This window comes from Pteropus vampyrus, unplaced genomic scaffold (assembly GCF_000151845.1).
Source record: "Pteropus vampyrus isolate Shadow unplaced genomic scaffold, Pvam_2.0 Scaffold63, whole genome shotgun sequence".
In the NCBI taxonomy this organism is placed as follows: Eukaryota; Metazoa; Chordata; class Mammalia; order Chiroptera; family Pteropodidae; genus Pteropus; species Pteropus vampyrus.
The window spans coordinates 5,692,489-5,708,819 of record NW_011888844.1 but is presented as its reverse complement, the minus strand read 5'-3'; the positions used below and the strand labels follow the sequence as shown (position 1 = coordinate 5,708,819).

At 34.9% G+C, this 16,331-nt stretch overlaps 1 pseudogene; it reads right to left on the bottom strand.

Annotated features, from left to right (window-relative positions):
- Positions 1–1,505: 1,505 nt before the first annotated feature.
- Positions 1,506–16,331, bottom strand: part of LOC111740410 — a 148,560-nt pseudogene continuing 133,734 nt past the window's right edge.

Here is a 16,331-nt window from a genome sequence, read left to right as displayed (position 1 = left end):
AATAAGTCATCCACACATTGTAACAAAGTGTAAACCCTAGGGAACTTTAACCCATCTAGATCAGTCTTTAAGATTTGTGAGATTTAAAAAGAGTTCTTAGTAAAACTCTGAGGAATTACTATCCAGATGAATTGTTTTCCAAGCAAAAGCAAAAAAGGCATTGGCTAGTTTCATCAACTATAATACTAAAGAATGCACTGTGTAAATCAATTATAATAAACACTTTACTTTCGTTTGGGATGGATGTTAGTAGAGTATGAGGGTTAGGAACAACAGACAAAGTTTTGAGAAATAACAATGTTGTTTATTGCTCAGAGGTCCTGAGAAAACCTCCACCCTCAGGCCTGAGGATTTCTCACAGGTATAATAGAAGTATTATAGGGACTGGTGCAAGGGATAATGAGGCCCTGAGTCTTATATTCTTCCATTATGGGTTTTATACCTTAAAGGGCTCCCTTATTTGAAAGATATTGATTGATTCTGGGAATAGATATTGAGAGATATATTTAAATCTTAATAGAAGGTTCTCTGTGGATACTGCCAATATCAGTTGAAGATTTTGCCCATAAACAGGATGGTATCTGATCCCATAGGGACAGATGATCAGTATTCCCAGATTCAGCTATAATGTCATCATAAATTAAGCAAATAAAAGATGTCAAGGGTCATTTAATTCACTTGATTGGTTATATTGATGACAACTGTCAAATTCTAGAATTATTTTCCCTTTTGGGAGAAAATATTCTGGCATTATATTTTTCTAGGAAGTCTTGGCCTAATGAATTAATAAGGGTGGAAGAACTAAAGGGAAAAGGGTAAATATCTCTTAAAGAACCAAACAAAAAGAGATAGGTTCAGAGACAGGAACCTGTTCGGATTTATTAGAATTCCCTGTTATTTGACCTGTTTTAGTGCTCCAAGGCAAGGATTGCTTTGTAGCAGTGGGGTTGAGCAAGCAGACTGTAGCTCCAGTGTAAAAAGGATATAGACATACTTATTCCCTGTCTGAAGAGTGGTTTCTATGAGCCAGTTAGGAGGGAGGATTAGGAAGAGCCCTTGCATTTCCTTGGAGCCCTGCCACTGGGAATTCGGAAGACATTAGAAAGGCTAGATAGAAGGATAAAGGGGCCTAAAATGCTTACATTTGTGACAATCTCCTTTCTAATGTCCTGGCGCTTTGCAATAATAGCAGAAACTAGGAGGGTTTTTTTAAAAATTTTATATAGGGATCTATATGTGCCAGAGTTGAAAATTAAGAATTTTAGCAGTTTTTCTTTCAGGTGAATCATCTAGGGTTTAAGCATGCTGATTTTCAAAATTGACCAAATCTAAAGTGGACATGGTCTTCTATTTTATCCTTTCTTTTTTCCTGCAAAAAAGCTTTATTGTTTCAATTTGGTACAAGGTGTGGGAGAGGGCTGCAGAATGGTTAGAAGGCTGTCTATTGGTTGCAGGGAGAGGTTCAGGCACAATGCCTACACCAGGGGGATGCAGAGGGGCTCTTCAAAAGCCTCTGGGCTCCAAAGGCTCTTAGTCATGCTTGAGGCGGGGCCTTTCAAAGAGATATTCGCCCATCCCAGCCTGGCGGCTGGCCAGCCTGAGGAGGTTATTCAGGTGGTCGCCCTTCTTCTTGATGAGTTTCACCTCGTCTAGGAAGTGGCTCTCCAGGAAGTCACAGAAATGAAGGTCTTGCGGGCAGAACACAGGGTATGCAGATCCAAAACGGTGTGGTTAAGGTTCTCATCCATGACCATGGAAGTTTCCATGGCATTCTGAGTTTTACCCAACTCATCTTGAGAAGGCTTCTGCAGGTACTGGAAAAGGGGGTGGCCGCCACGCTGGTTTTGCATCTTCAGGAGACATTGGGCACCCTAGCATTTCTCATTGGACAACTTACGGAAGAAATGGCCCACGCCTTCCAGAGCCATATCATCGATGTAGAAATAGAAGCCCTGAGAGAGGTAAGTGTAGGAGGCCTGTAGATCCAGTTTGATCAGGCAGTTAATGGCAGCTTCCACCTTAATGGAATAATTCTGATGGATTTGAGAGCTCGTGGTTATTTGGCAATAAGGAATTAAGCTCAAATCATGGTATTGGCTGGTCTCAGAGGCCAAGGATGGCTGAGAAGGTTCTGAAGGTTGCAACTAGAAAAGAGATTGGAGAGTGGTTGAAGGCTGAAAGAAGGGGTGTCTCTGGGTCTGTTCTGTCCAAACAGTGATTAAAGTAAGAGACAGATCCAGGGGAACACCAAGAACACTGCCCATCCTCCCATCCTGCTTTGTTTTGTTTTGTTTTGTTTTGTTTTGTTTTGTTTTGTTTTTGAGAGAAAGGTCTTAGCACAGCCCAAACTCATTAATCAACAGAGTTAAAATCTATCTGAGTGGATTCAACATCTGAAGAAAGACAAGATTTTTCTTTGAAAGCTATCTAAAGTCAATTATAAAAGTCATGAAGAGGTTCATCATAAATTTGTGAGCAAGCCTCAATTATGTTCCAATCAATACGCTTTGGGAAGCCCTAGTTATTCTCCTATCAAATTGCTTAGTGATTGCCTTAGCCTAATTATATAATAAAATGGAACACTGCTGTCTCAATTGTAATCCCAAAGACTTTTCAGGATTTTTCTCATCAGTTTACATCCAATGCTGAGGCTGACCTTTACCACAAGTATATGGATTAGCTGAAAGAAGTCAGAGAAACAGGGTTGATAAGTTTGAATGACTATATTAAATTCCTCAGAAAATAAGTGGGGACCCTCAGTTACTTTGGGAAAAATCTCTGACTATGGATTTAAGTTCCACTTTAGTCCAAGGAATATAAGAAATTGGGGATTTAGTAGAGAGTTTGGAGAAACATGGAGGAGTGAAAGATGTAGTCAGATCTCTCCCTTTGAAATAACAATAGGCTGAATATCTAAACTGAACAGAAAACAACCAAGCTGCATGCCAGTACATCAGAGCGTGAGATCTGTGCATAAGAGATACCACAGGACAGAATCCTGGGTGTTGGGTGGTAGACTAGGAGAAACAAAGAAACTGCTTCTCACAGCTGGAACTCCTTGTAGGAGGAGGGGGAGGGGAAAAGGTGCGGTGAGTTCCCTGAACGGCCCCACCTGAGAGAGTTGTGAGCTCCATGCAGCTGGTGGCAGGGCCCAGTCACCAGGGCAGAAAGCAGAGAAGCGGACATGACAGATAAAAAACAGTTGATTTTTACCATCTGTAGTTGCAAAACCAAGGCTGAGCCATAGCCTTCATTCCCCAACCCAGACGGCACCTCCCCCCATATCCTCCAAGACCAAATGCCATGGAGCCCCAGGGGAATCTGAGCAAATGCTACTGAAACTGTTGGTAACACTGATAGGGACTGAGATGAAGAGTAGTGAGCGTGAATAAACAACTATAAGAAAAAAAAAAGGCAATGTTAAGGCACCTACTGGAAAACAAAAGAAATGTGCCTTCTATGCAACGGACTAAAGAGAGACCTTTGTATAATAAATCCTTCTGGAAACAAACAAACAAACAAACAAACAAAACAGAATATATTTCCATTAATGCCCAAGTGGAGAAATAGTCCACTAAACACCATGAACAACCAAGGTGACAAGGCATCTCAGAAAAAAAAGAGAAAAATCTCCAGAAAATAAGCTTAAAGACATAGAAATATGCAACTTAAATGACAGAGAATTCAGGATGGTACTTCTGAAAAAGCTCAGTAAGAATTTCAGGAATTGAAAATACAACTAGATGAGCAGAATGAGTTCTTAATAAGAAGACTGAACCCTTCAAAAAGAACAGAACAGAAATTCTGGAGTCAAAAAACACATTACAAAAGTTGAAAAATGAAATAACAAGCTTGGGAAATAGAGTCGACAAAATGGAGGGAAGGATCAATGATATCAAAGAAAGAAATCTAGAAATAAATCAGAAGGAAGAAGAGAGAAATTGAAGAATGAAAAATAATGAAAGAGAAATACAAGAACTAGCTGGTGGCATCAGGAAAGGAAACATAAGAATATTGGGCTTTCATGAAGGGGAGGAAAAGGAGTAGGAACTAGAAAACATTTTTAGACAAATAGTTGACAAGAATTTCCAAAATCTAAGGAATGAGCTGGAGCTTGGAATTCAAGAAGTCAACAGGACACCAAATTATCTAAACCCTAAAAAGCTTTCTCCAAAAACAAAGTATTAAAAGTATCAAAAATCAATGACAAAGACAGAATTCTCAAGGCAGTCAGGTAGAAGAAGACAGTAACTTATAAAGGAAAACCCATTAGTCAGAATACTCAGGACAAACCTTACAAGCCAAAAAGAAGTGTAATAAAATATTCAAACTATTAAATGAAAGGAACTATCAGACAAGAATAATGTATACAGCTAAGCTCTCTTTTAGATATGAAGGAAAAATAAAGACTGTTCCAGATATACAAAAATTGGAATTCTCTTCTATGAGGCCTGCACTACAGGAAATACTGGGAAGGAACAGCTCAGCTAAAACAATAAGGTGACTATCAGGCAAATAGAAGCTGAGGAGTGCAACCCTTAACTAAAAACAGGGCATTATAAGCTTAAAAGTAAGATGAAATTTGCTGTATCAAGATAGTAATGAACATTCAGCATAAATAAGGACAAATTGAGACAATGATGACTGAAAAGGGAGGATTCAAAGATCCAAATTCACAAAGGGGAATGGAGATAAGGCACATGTAGAAGAAAATGGACAACTGTATGTATGTATGTATATATAAATATGTATATATACACATACATATGTATATATGTATATTTATATGTATACACATATGTATATATACACATATATGTGTATATATATATATATATATAACTATCTTTTACATATTCATAATGATAACCACATGCCAAAAATTCAGAACTGAAGTATATTACATAAAACAAGAAGAACCAGAGGGAAAAAACTATAAGAGCCAACCAAAATAAAGAAAACAAATCCACAAAGCAAGAAAGCAATGGAAACACAGAGCTACTAGAGAGGAAAGATAAAATGGCTATAAGAAGACCTCATATTTCAATAATCACTTTAAATGTGAATGGAATGAACTCACCAATAAAAAAGCAGAAAGTTGCAGAACAGTATATATACCGCCTCCAGGAGACACATCTCAGCTCCTAAGACAAATATAGACTTAAAGTGAAAAGATAGAAAATGGCATTCAGAGTAAAGTAGGAATAGCAGTACTAATATCAGATGAAATAGACTTCAAAATAATAAAAGTAAAGAAACTGAAAGTCACTTCATATTGATAAAGGAAATCATACACCGAAAAGACAAAACACTTATTAACATCTATGCTCCCAATTAGGGAGCCCCGAAATATATAAAGCAATTACTAACAGAACTAAAGAGAAGAACAGACCAAAACACTATCGTAGTAGGGGATCTAAATACCCCACTGTTTGATATAGATAGTTCATCCAAACAGAAATTCAATGAGGAAATAACATCCTTAAATGACACATTTGACGAACTAGACATAATTGACATTTACAGAGCCCTTCATTCTGAACTGCTTATACATTTTTCTCTAGTGCACATAGGACATTCTCAAGAACTGCTTATACATTTTTCTCTAGTGCACATAGGACATTCTCAAGAATTGAACACATACTAGGACACAGAGATAGCCTCAACAAATATAAGAGACTTGAAATTATACAAACCATACTCCCATCATAATGCTCTGAAACTAGAGATCAACTGAAAAAAGAATGCGGAAAGATCCACACATACATGGAGATCAATCAACATGCTACTGAAGAATAACTGGGACAGACAAGAAATCAAAAGAGAGATCAAGAGATACATAGAAAGGAATGATAATGATAATACAACATATCAAAACATTTTGGACACAGGAAAGAGGTCATAAGAGGAAAGTTCATATCATTACAGGCTGCTCTCAAAAGATAAGAAAGAAGCCAAGTAAGTAAACAACCTAATGCTTCATTTTAAAAACTAGAAAAGGAAGAGTAAATGAAGCTTAAAGTCGGCAGAAGGAAAAACAATAATCAAAATTAGATCAGAAATAAATGAAATTAAAAGCAAAACAAAACAAAAAACAATAGAAAAAACTGCATCAAAGAGGCAGTTCTTTGAGAAGATTAATAAAATTGACAATTTCCTGGTTTTTTAAAGAATAAAGAGGAAGGACTCAAATAAGCAAAATCAGGGATAAGAGAGGGGAAATTATGACAGACACCACAGAAATACAAAGGATCAAACAAGAATACTATGAAAAATTATATAATACTAAACTTAATAACTGAGAAGAAATGGACCAGTACTTAGAGAAATAAATGCAACCTTCCTACACTGAATCAAGAAGAAATGGAAAATCTAAATAGACAGATCAGTAGTACAGAAAATGAAACAATCATCAAAAACCTACCAAAACATAAAAGTGCAGGACCATATGGCTTCACCAGTGAATTCTGCCAAATGTTCAAAGTTTTAATACCTAGTCTCCTCAAACTCTTCCAAAAAATAGAGGAGGAAGCAATAATTCCCAACTCATTTTATGAGGCCAATATTACTCTGATACCAAAATCCAGTAAAGATAACACACAAAAAGAAAACTATAGACCTATATCTCTCATGAACACAGATGCAAAAATCCTAAATAAGATACTAATGAACCGAATAGAGCAACAATGTTAAAAGTATTATGCACCATGATCAAGCGGGCCTCATCCCAAAGGCATAAGGATGATTCAATGTACGCAAATAGATTAACGTGATACACCACACAAACAAATTAAAAAATAAGAATCATATGATCATATCAATAGATGCAGACAAAGCCTTTGACAGGATACAGCATTCATTTATGATCAAAACACTTAACAAAATCGGTATAGAAGGAAAGTACCTTAACATAATAGAGGCCACATATGATAAAGCCTCAGCCAAATTATACTGGATGGTGAATAACTAAAAATCTTTCCTCTAAGATCAGGAGCAAGGTAAGGATGTCCACTATTGCCACTGTTATTCAATACAACATTGGAGATTCTAGTGAGTGCAATTAGGCAAGAGAAAGATATAAAAGTCATCCAAATAGGAAACAAAGAAGTCAAACTGTCACTATTTGTGGATGACATGATTCTCTATATAGAAAACCCTAAAGACTCCACAAGAACACTACTAGAAAATACAGTAAAGTTTCTGAATACAATGTCAATGTTCAAACACCCATAGCGTTCGTATACTCTAACAATGAAGTCTCAGAAAAAGAAGTGGAAAAAATAATTCCTTTGCAATTGCAACAAAAAGAATAAAATACCTACGAATAAATATAACAAAACAAGTGAAGGACCTATATAATATAAATTGCAAGTTCCTATTAAAAGAAATTGAAGAAGATAGAAAGAAATGGAAAGATATTTGTGTCCTTGGGTTGGAAGAATCAACATAGTTAAAATGACCTCATTACCTAAAGCATTATACAGGTTTAATGTAATTCCCATCAAAATCCCATCGGCATATATATTTTTTAAAGAAATAGAACAAAAAATCATCAGATTTGTATGGAAGCACAAATGACCACAAATTGTCAAAGCCATCCTGTGAAAAAAGAACGATGCTGGAGCCATCCCTCTGCCCTACTTCAAATTATACTATTAAGCAACAGTAATCAAAACGGCATGGTATTGGCAGAAAGAGAGACACATGGACCAGTGGAACACAATCGAGAGTCCAGAAATAAACCCGTATTTTTATGGACAAATAATTTTCAACAAAAAAGGCAAAAAACATACAATTGAGAAAGGAAAACCAGTTCAATAAATGGTACTGGGAAAACTGGAAAGCCACGTGGAAAAGAATGATAGTGGATTGTTGTCTATTACCAGACATCAAAATTAACGCAAAATGAATTTAGGACCTGAATATAAGACCTGAAATAATAAAATGCATAGAAGAAAACATAGATACTAAACTCAAGGACATTGGATTTAAAGAGGATTTTATGAATTTCACCTCAAATACAAGGGAAATAAAAGCTAAAATAAATTAATTGGACTACATCAAACTAAGAAGCTTCTGCTCAGCAAAAGAAACCATTGACAAGGTAAAGAGACATCCATCCAAATGGGAAAAAATATATTTGCAAACAACGCCTCCGATAAGGGCCTAATATCCAAAATACACAAAGAACTCATACAACTCAATAACAACAAAGAAACATACCATCCAATCAGAAAATGGGCAGAGGACCTGAACAGACACTTCTCTCTAGAGGACATACAAATGGCTATAGAATATATGAAAAAGATGCTCAACATCATTAGTTATTAGAAAAATGTAAATCAGAACCACAATGAGATATCTTCTCTTACCTGTTAGAATGGTTATTATCAATAGAACAAGGAATAACAAGTGTTGGAGAGAATGTTGAGAAAAAGAAACCCTCATACACTACTGGTGAGGCTGCAAATCGGTACAGCCATTACGGAAAACGGTATGGAGTTTCCTCAAAAAACTAAGAATTGATCTACCATATGATCCAACAATCCCTCTACTAGGTATTTATCTCGAAGAGTTGAAAATATATGTTTGAAAACATATTTGCACACCAATGTTCATAGCAGCATTATTCAGTGGCCAGGACATGGAAGCAGCCAAAGTGTCCTACGATAGATGATTGGATAAAGAAGCGGTAATATTCCATATATACAATGGAATATTACTCTGCCATAAGAAGAGATGGAATACTGCCATTTGTGACAACATGGATGGACCTAGAGATAATCATGGTAAGCAAAATAAGCCCGACATGAAATGTTGAAAATCACATGATATATCTTATATGTGGGATATAAACCTAAAAACAATAAATGAACAGGACAAACAGACACATGGTCATGGACAATAGACTAGTGATTACCAGAGCATAGATGGGCTTGGGGAGGTGGGCGGTAGATGGGGTAAAGGAGATCAAATGTGTGGTGACAAAGAAATCTAACTATGGGAGGTGAACACACAATGCACATATATATATATGCTCCTACTGTTAAAGTGCACAGGTGAAACTTATTGGATTTTGTTAACCAAGGTCACCATAATTTTTTTTTAAATATAAAATAAGAAATTAGGGGTTTAGTCTTTTGATCCTAAGAAGGCTTATTTATTTATTTATTTATTTATTTATTTATTTATTTATTCATTTATTTGAATAATTCTTTTCTGAGATAAAATATACATAGCAGAAAACTTACATTTTGACCATTTTTAGTGTGTAGTTTTGTGACATTAAGTGGATTCACATTGTCGTGCAACCATCATCATCATCCATCTTCAAAACTTTTTCATCTTCCTCAATTGAAACTCTGTACCCATTAAACACTAAATCCCAGTCCACCTATCTCACACCCTCTGGTAAGCACTGTTCTACTTAGAAGGCTTAAATGTTAAGGAACAGGTTCTTATAGGTTCATAGAAAGAGAAAGTAGAAAGAGGTTTAGAGGAGGAGGAAGATGGTGTAACCTGAGAAAAAAGATTCGGGGAGAGAAGAGTGAGGTTTTGAGAGTCATTTTGTATCTTTGGTCCTTTGGCTCATTGGTTTGCCATAGAAAAGAAATGTATCATTTCAATTTAGACTGCAGTTATTCTATATTAATTTTAGTATAACCTACATTCCAAAGAATTATGAGTTAAGTCTTAGACCAGAGAATATTAAGTAAACAATAGTAAATTCTACTTATAAAGTGAATTTTTAGAATGCTCCCAGTTAAGCTAATAAAGAGGCCTTAGTGATTATCTCTTGATATGGACTATCAATTTAAAGTCAGGTATTCCTTTTACCTCTTGTACCAACAAAAGGTAAGAAGGAGAGTAAGTTAGTCCACTATGAAATCTTAATACGTCAAATTCTTAAAAAAATAAGATGCTTTTATGTGTTAATATTTTAACCAATATATTTTTATTTATAAATTATATTTTAGAAATATTCATATAATGCATTTTAATAGGTGTAGAAAGTTGACATTTTACCTATGAAAAGTGTACATCACATCTATAACCTTCATAATTGGCACTGACTGGGACAGAAAATTATTACCGTATAGCAGCATCTAAGTAATGGTACATTTCCAGTAATAATATACTTCTGACATGTATGACCTTATAATTAATAGTGATGTTATAGGTTCTAAATATTTTTAAATGCCAGTGGATTAAATGTTATATTAATAAGAGTTACATGGGATTTGAATTTTTTATTGTTGTTGATTTATAGAGAAAAACTCTATTCCAAAGTACCACAAATTAGCATAGAGAAATATAAATGCTGACCCTTCCCTATTCCCAAATTATTTTTATATTTAATGGAACCCAAGGGAAAATTATTCAATGTTCCAGAGTAGCAAATGACATGAGCTACATTATATTATAAATCATAACCATTAACAGTGGTAAATGTCTTCAATCTATTGCTTACCTTTTTTGATTCTTAATAGAACAAAAAGGTAGAAGACATTATGTCACTATAAGGGTAAGAGTTAGAAGATAATACAAATAAATTTGCAAGATACATTTCTTAGAATAAATAATATTACAATTTATCAGTTCTAATCTAAGAGGAAAATGTATGAAATTTGCAATCAAGAGCTCAACACAGAATTATCTTCAGACTTTTTATTTCTCACTTTCCTATATTCTTCTAGTAATTATTCAGCTTTATGCATTAAAGACAACTTGGGCAATTATATGGATAATTTAAACAACATAGAAAATTTGCCTTAAGAATTTTGGATGAACAAAATTATAGTCTAAAAAATTCAGGTAAATCGCTGTATCTTTTACAATTGATTGCAGACATATTTTCTTGAGGGTAATCTAGGTGTTTTAACACTTATAAAGAACCAGGTAAAAGGTATCAAAGTTATGGAGGATTTTGATACATTCATTAACAAAAGTTCTGGTTTATTTTTCCTCTTCTCAGTGAAATACCACAACTTTACGAAGTTTATAAAAATAACAACATGACAAGGACACCATCACAGATATATAAAATTGATTATCATTTTGCTTATATTTCATGAGATACTTTCTTCTCTCTATGAATTTAATAGCCAAGCTTATGTGAGACATAGTTAATGTATAGATTAATTTTGGGCTCCTTAGTCTTTTTTGTTGTTGTTGTCTTTATTCAAAATACAATTCTTTATTTAGTAGGTCAGGATTGACTTACATTACAACCATGATAAAGTAACAGGGACTAGGTTTACTCTTCTGTTTTAAACAACTAGAAAATAGGACAAAATATATTAACATTGAACAAAAGATAGCACAAAAGAGCAATCTCTGAGAGAAGGAAAAGAAATGAAGTAAGCCTTGTTGTCTCAGCTTACTATGCGGAGAGAATTCTCAGTGTACAGTGCAGAACAGGAGACTCAAATAAAGACCAATGAATGGTGTAGGCTCCATTGAGTAGGCCAGGGTTCAAGGAGGCCAAGGTGGTTAAAATTCATTGAAAAAAATACACGAGAAGAGGAAATGACACATGAAAACTCTAGGAATCTCTAGAGGGTTTTCTTAAAGTCTGTCTGTGCTGATTCATAAATGGGTGAAGGAAAGTTCCTGAAGACTAGGAAATAATCATTGCAAAGGAGTAGGTGAAAAACTCCCTGAAGCACATACAGGGCTTTTTTTAGTTTGTATTCATTCCAGAGAGAGTGTACAAAATAATATTTTGGGCTTCAAGTAAAGTCTTCGAAAAGAGTATTAACCTTGGTAGTGGGATTAGACCTAGCAAAAAGGCTGCTCTGGACCTTCCATAACTAAAGTTAAAATTAAAAGGATCAAACTGATTATAAGTAACTCAACTCATCTTAAAACAAAGCCAAATAATATTTGAAGAAATTTTTTAAAATCCAGCACCCAACATTGTAAAATTCAAGATATCTAGGTTTCAAACAAAAGTTACCAGGCATGCAAAGAAGCAGGAAAATATGAACCATTACTGGGAGAAAATTCAATAAATAGAAACATAATGAGAAATGACATAGATGATAGAATTAACAAACAAGGAAATTAAAAGAACTACTATAAATATATTTCATATTTCCCAAAATTAACAAAGAATAACAAAATAATAGATTAAAAAATACTCAAATGGAACTTTTGAAAATGAAATATAACTGAAGTAAAAATATACCCAATGACAATAAGAAAATACTATATGCTTTAGAAAAAATATTTATAAACTTAAAGACATAGCAATAGAAACTAAAATGAAAGATAGAGAGAGAGAGAGACAGAGAGAGAGAGAGAGAGAGAGAGAGAGAACAGTAGCAACACAAAATTAACTAAGCATCAGTGACTTACAGAATGGAATGATTGTCTATTTAGAAAACTCAAAAGAATTTCCAAAGAGACTACTAGAATTAATAAGTGGATTTAATAAGGAAACAGGATGTAATGTCAATATACAAAAATCAATTGTATTTCTAGATACTATAAATAAACAATTGTGAATTGAAATAAACTAAAATTTATAAAAACATACAAAATATAAAAATGTATACAAGTACCTGAATCTTAAAAACTAAAATATGTTGCTGCACATAATAAAACAGAAACAAAGAAATGGAAATAAATTCCATGTCATGGATTGGAAGACTAAATGATGTAAAAAATTTCCCTTATCCCTACATTGATCTAGATATGCAACAGAATCCCAATCAGATTGTTATAAAAATAGATGATCTGATTCTAAAATTTATATGGACATTCAAGTGACTTATAATAGTTAAAATAATTTAATAGGAGAAAAAAAGTCAGATAAATACCTGTTTTTAAGACTATAAAGCTACAATAAACAAAACAGTGTTATTGACAATAATGGTAGAGATATATAGATGAAAAGAACAGAATTGAGAGTGACAAAAGCAGCATGGCAGAGTGAGATATGTTCCAAGGTCTCTCCCCTTGAAATAACAATAAGCTGAACATCTAAAATTCAACAAATAACACTCAATCTGCACAGAAGCACTACAGCATGAGTGATCTGCACATAAGAGTTTCCAGAAGTCATAACCACAGGAGTCAGGGGAGAGATTGAGAGGAACAAATAAGTTGCCACTCCCAGATGGAGCTCCCTGCAAGACTAGGGGGAGGGGAGAAATTACCCCTGGTTCTTGAACAGCCTTGCCTAAGGGATCTGTGAGTTTCACTCAGCAGAGCCCAGGAATCAGGGCAGAAAGCTGATCAGGAACTAAATATGGAGGGGCAACAGCTGGATCTTAGCAGCAGTGGTTGCAAACTCCAAGGCTGAGACACAGAGACTGGCAGCAACCCCCACCCACTAACCAAGTGCACGCCCTCCCTCCACCCCATATCCTACCAGACATAGCACTGCAGAGAAACAGGGGAGTTTGAGCAAACCTAAGTTCTAGTAAGTTTCAAGTATACAATTCAAAAGTAAGGCATGTATATATTGCATTGTGTGTTCACAGCCCATAGTTAGATTTCTTTCTGTCACCACATATTTGATCCCTTTTACCCACCTACCTCCCCCCTCCTCCCCAACATCTGGTAACCACTAGTCTGTTGTCCATATCCATGAGTCTCTGTTTGTCCTGTTCATTTGCTTTTAGGTTTATACTCCACATATAAGTGATATCATGTGGTTTTCAACTTTTTCTGTACTGCTTATTTCACTTAGCATGATTATCTCAAGGTCCATCCATGTTGCTGCAAATGGCAGTATTTCACCTCTTCTTATGGCAGAGTAATATTCCATTGTATATATGCATCAGAGAATCCTTATCCGATCATCTGTCATAGGACACTTCAGTTGCTTTGATGTCCTCGCCACCATGAATAATGCTGCTATGAACATCGGTGTGCAAATATTTTTGGACATATGTTTTCAAGTCTTTGGGGCAAATACCCAGTAGAGGGATTGTTGGATCATATGGTAGATCAATTCTTAGTTTTTTGAGGAACCTCCATACTGTTTTCCATAGTGGCTGTACCAATTTGCAGTCCCATGAGCACTATATGAGGGTTGTTTTTCTTTACATTCTCTCCAACACTTGTTATTACTTGTCCTGTTGATTATAGCCATTCTAACAGGAATGAGATGTGGTATCTCACAATATATCTCATTGTGGTTTTGATTTGCATTTCCCTAATAGCTAGCGATGTTGAGCATCCTTTCATATGTTTGTTGGACATTTGTATGTCTTCTTGAGAAAAATGTCTGTTCAGGTCTTCTGCCCATTTTATAATTGGACTGTTTGTTTTTTTGTTGTTATTGAGTTATATGAGTTCTTGGTATGTTTTTATATTAGGCTCTTATTGGAGGTGTTGCTTGCAAATATATATTCCTCTTGGGTAGTTGCCTCTTTACCTTGTTGACAGTTGTGCTGTGAAGGAGCTTTTTAGTTTGATGTAGTCCCATTTGTTTATTTTTGCTTTTACTCCTCTTGTCTTTGAGGTCAAATTCATAAAATCCTCTTTAAGTCCAAGGTCCATGAATTTATTTCCTATATTTTCTTCTATGCAATTTATTGTTTCAGGTCTTATATTCAGGTCCTGAGTTAATTTTTGTGTGGTAATAGAAAACAGTCTACTTTCATCCTTTTGCAGATGGCTTTCCAGTTTTCCCAGCACCATTTATTGAAGAGGCTTTCCTTTCTTGGTTGTATGTTTTTGCCTTTTTTGTCAAAAATTATTTGCCCATTTAAATATTTGTTTACTTCTGGTCTCTTGATTCTGTCCCACTGTTCTGTGTGCCAATTTTGCTGCCAATACCATGCCATTTGGATTACTGTTGCTTTGTAGTATAATCTGAAGTAGGGCAAGGTAATGCCTCCAGCCTCATCCTTTTTTCTCAGTATGGCTTTGGCAGTTCAGGGTCTTTCGTGCTTCCATACAAATCTGATGATGTGTTTTTGTTTTATTTCTTTAAAAAATGTCAATGGGATTTTGATGGGGATTACATTAAATCTGTATAATGTTTTACGTAATAAGATCATTTTAACTATATTGATTCTTCCAATCCAAGAATATGGACTATCTTTCCATTTCTTTGTATTTTCTTTGATTTCTTTTAACAGGGTCTTATAGTTTTCAGTATATAGGTCCTTCACATATTTTTTTTTTATTCGTTTGGAGGTGTTTTATTCTTTTTGTTGCAATTGCAAGAGGAATTAATTTTTCCACTTCTTTTCCTGACACTTCATTATTAGAGTATAGAAATGCTACGGAATTTTGAACATTGATTTTGTATACAGAAAATTTACTGTATTTGCTTATTGTTTCTAGTAGTGTTCTTGTGGAGTCTTTAGGGTCTTCTATATAGAATATCATGTCATCCGCAAATAGTGACACTTTAACTATGTCATTTCCAATTGTGATGCCTTTTATATCTTTCTCTTGCCTGATTGCACTCACTAAGATCTCCAATGTTATATTGAATAACAGTGGTGATAGTGGACAGCTTTGCCTTGTTCTTGAACTTAGAGGAAAGGTTTTTAGTTTTTCACCGTTAAGTATAATGTTGGCTGAGGGTTTGTCATATGTGACCTTTATTATGCTAAGGTACTTTTCCTTCTATACCAATTTTGTTAAGTGTTTTGATTGTAAATGGCTGTTATATCTTGTCGAAGGCTTTTACTGCATCTATTGATATGATCATATGATTATTATTATTTTTAATTTGTTTGTGTGGGGTAGCACCTTAATCTATTTGCGTATGTTGAACCATCCCTGTGGCCCTGGGATGAAGCCCACTTGATAATGGTGCATAATCTTTTTAATATGTTGCTGTATTCGGTTCTCCAAGTATTTGTGGTTCTTCATTCTTTCTTTTTACAGTTGATCTCCTGCTTCAGAGCATTATGGCCAGAGAATATGGATTGTATGATTTCAACCCTCTTATATTTATCGAGGCTATCTCAGTGTCTCAGTATATGCTCAGTCCTTGAGAATGTTCCACGTGCACTAGAGAAAAATGTATAAGCAACTGATTTGGAATGAAAGGCTCTGAAAAAATCAATTATGTCCAATTGGTCTAATGTGTCATTTAAGGATGTTATTTTCTTATTGATTTTCTGTTTGGATGATCTGTCCATATCCAACAGAGGGGTATTTAGATCCCTACCTATGACAGTGTTTTGGTCTCTTTCTCCATTTGGTTCTGTTAGCAATTGCTTTATATATTTTGGAGCTCCCTGATTGGGATCGTAGATATTAATGTTGTATGTATGTGTATATGTGTGTGTGTGTGTGTGTGTATATATATATATATGTGTGTGTGTGTGTGTGTGTGTGTGTGTGTGTGTGTGTGT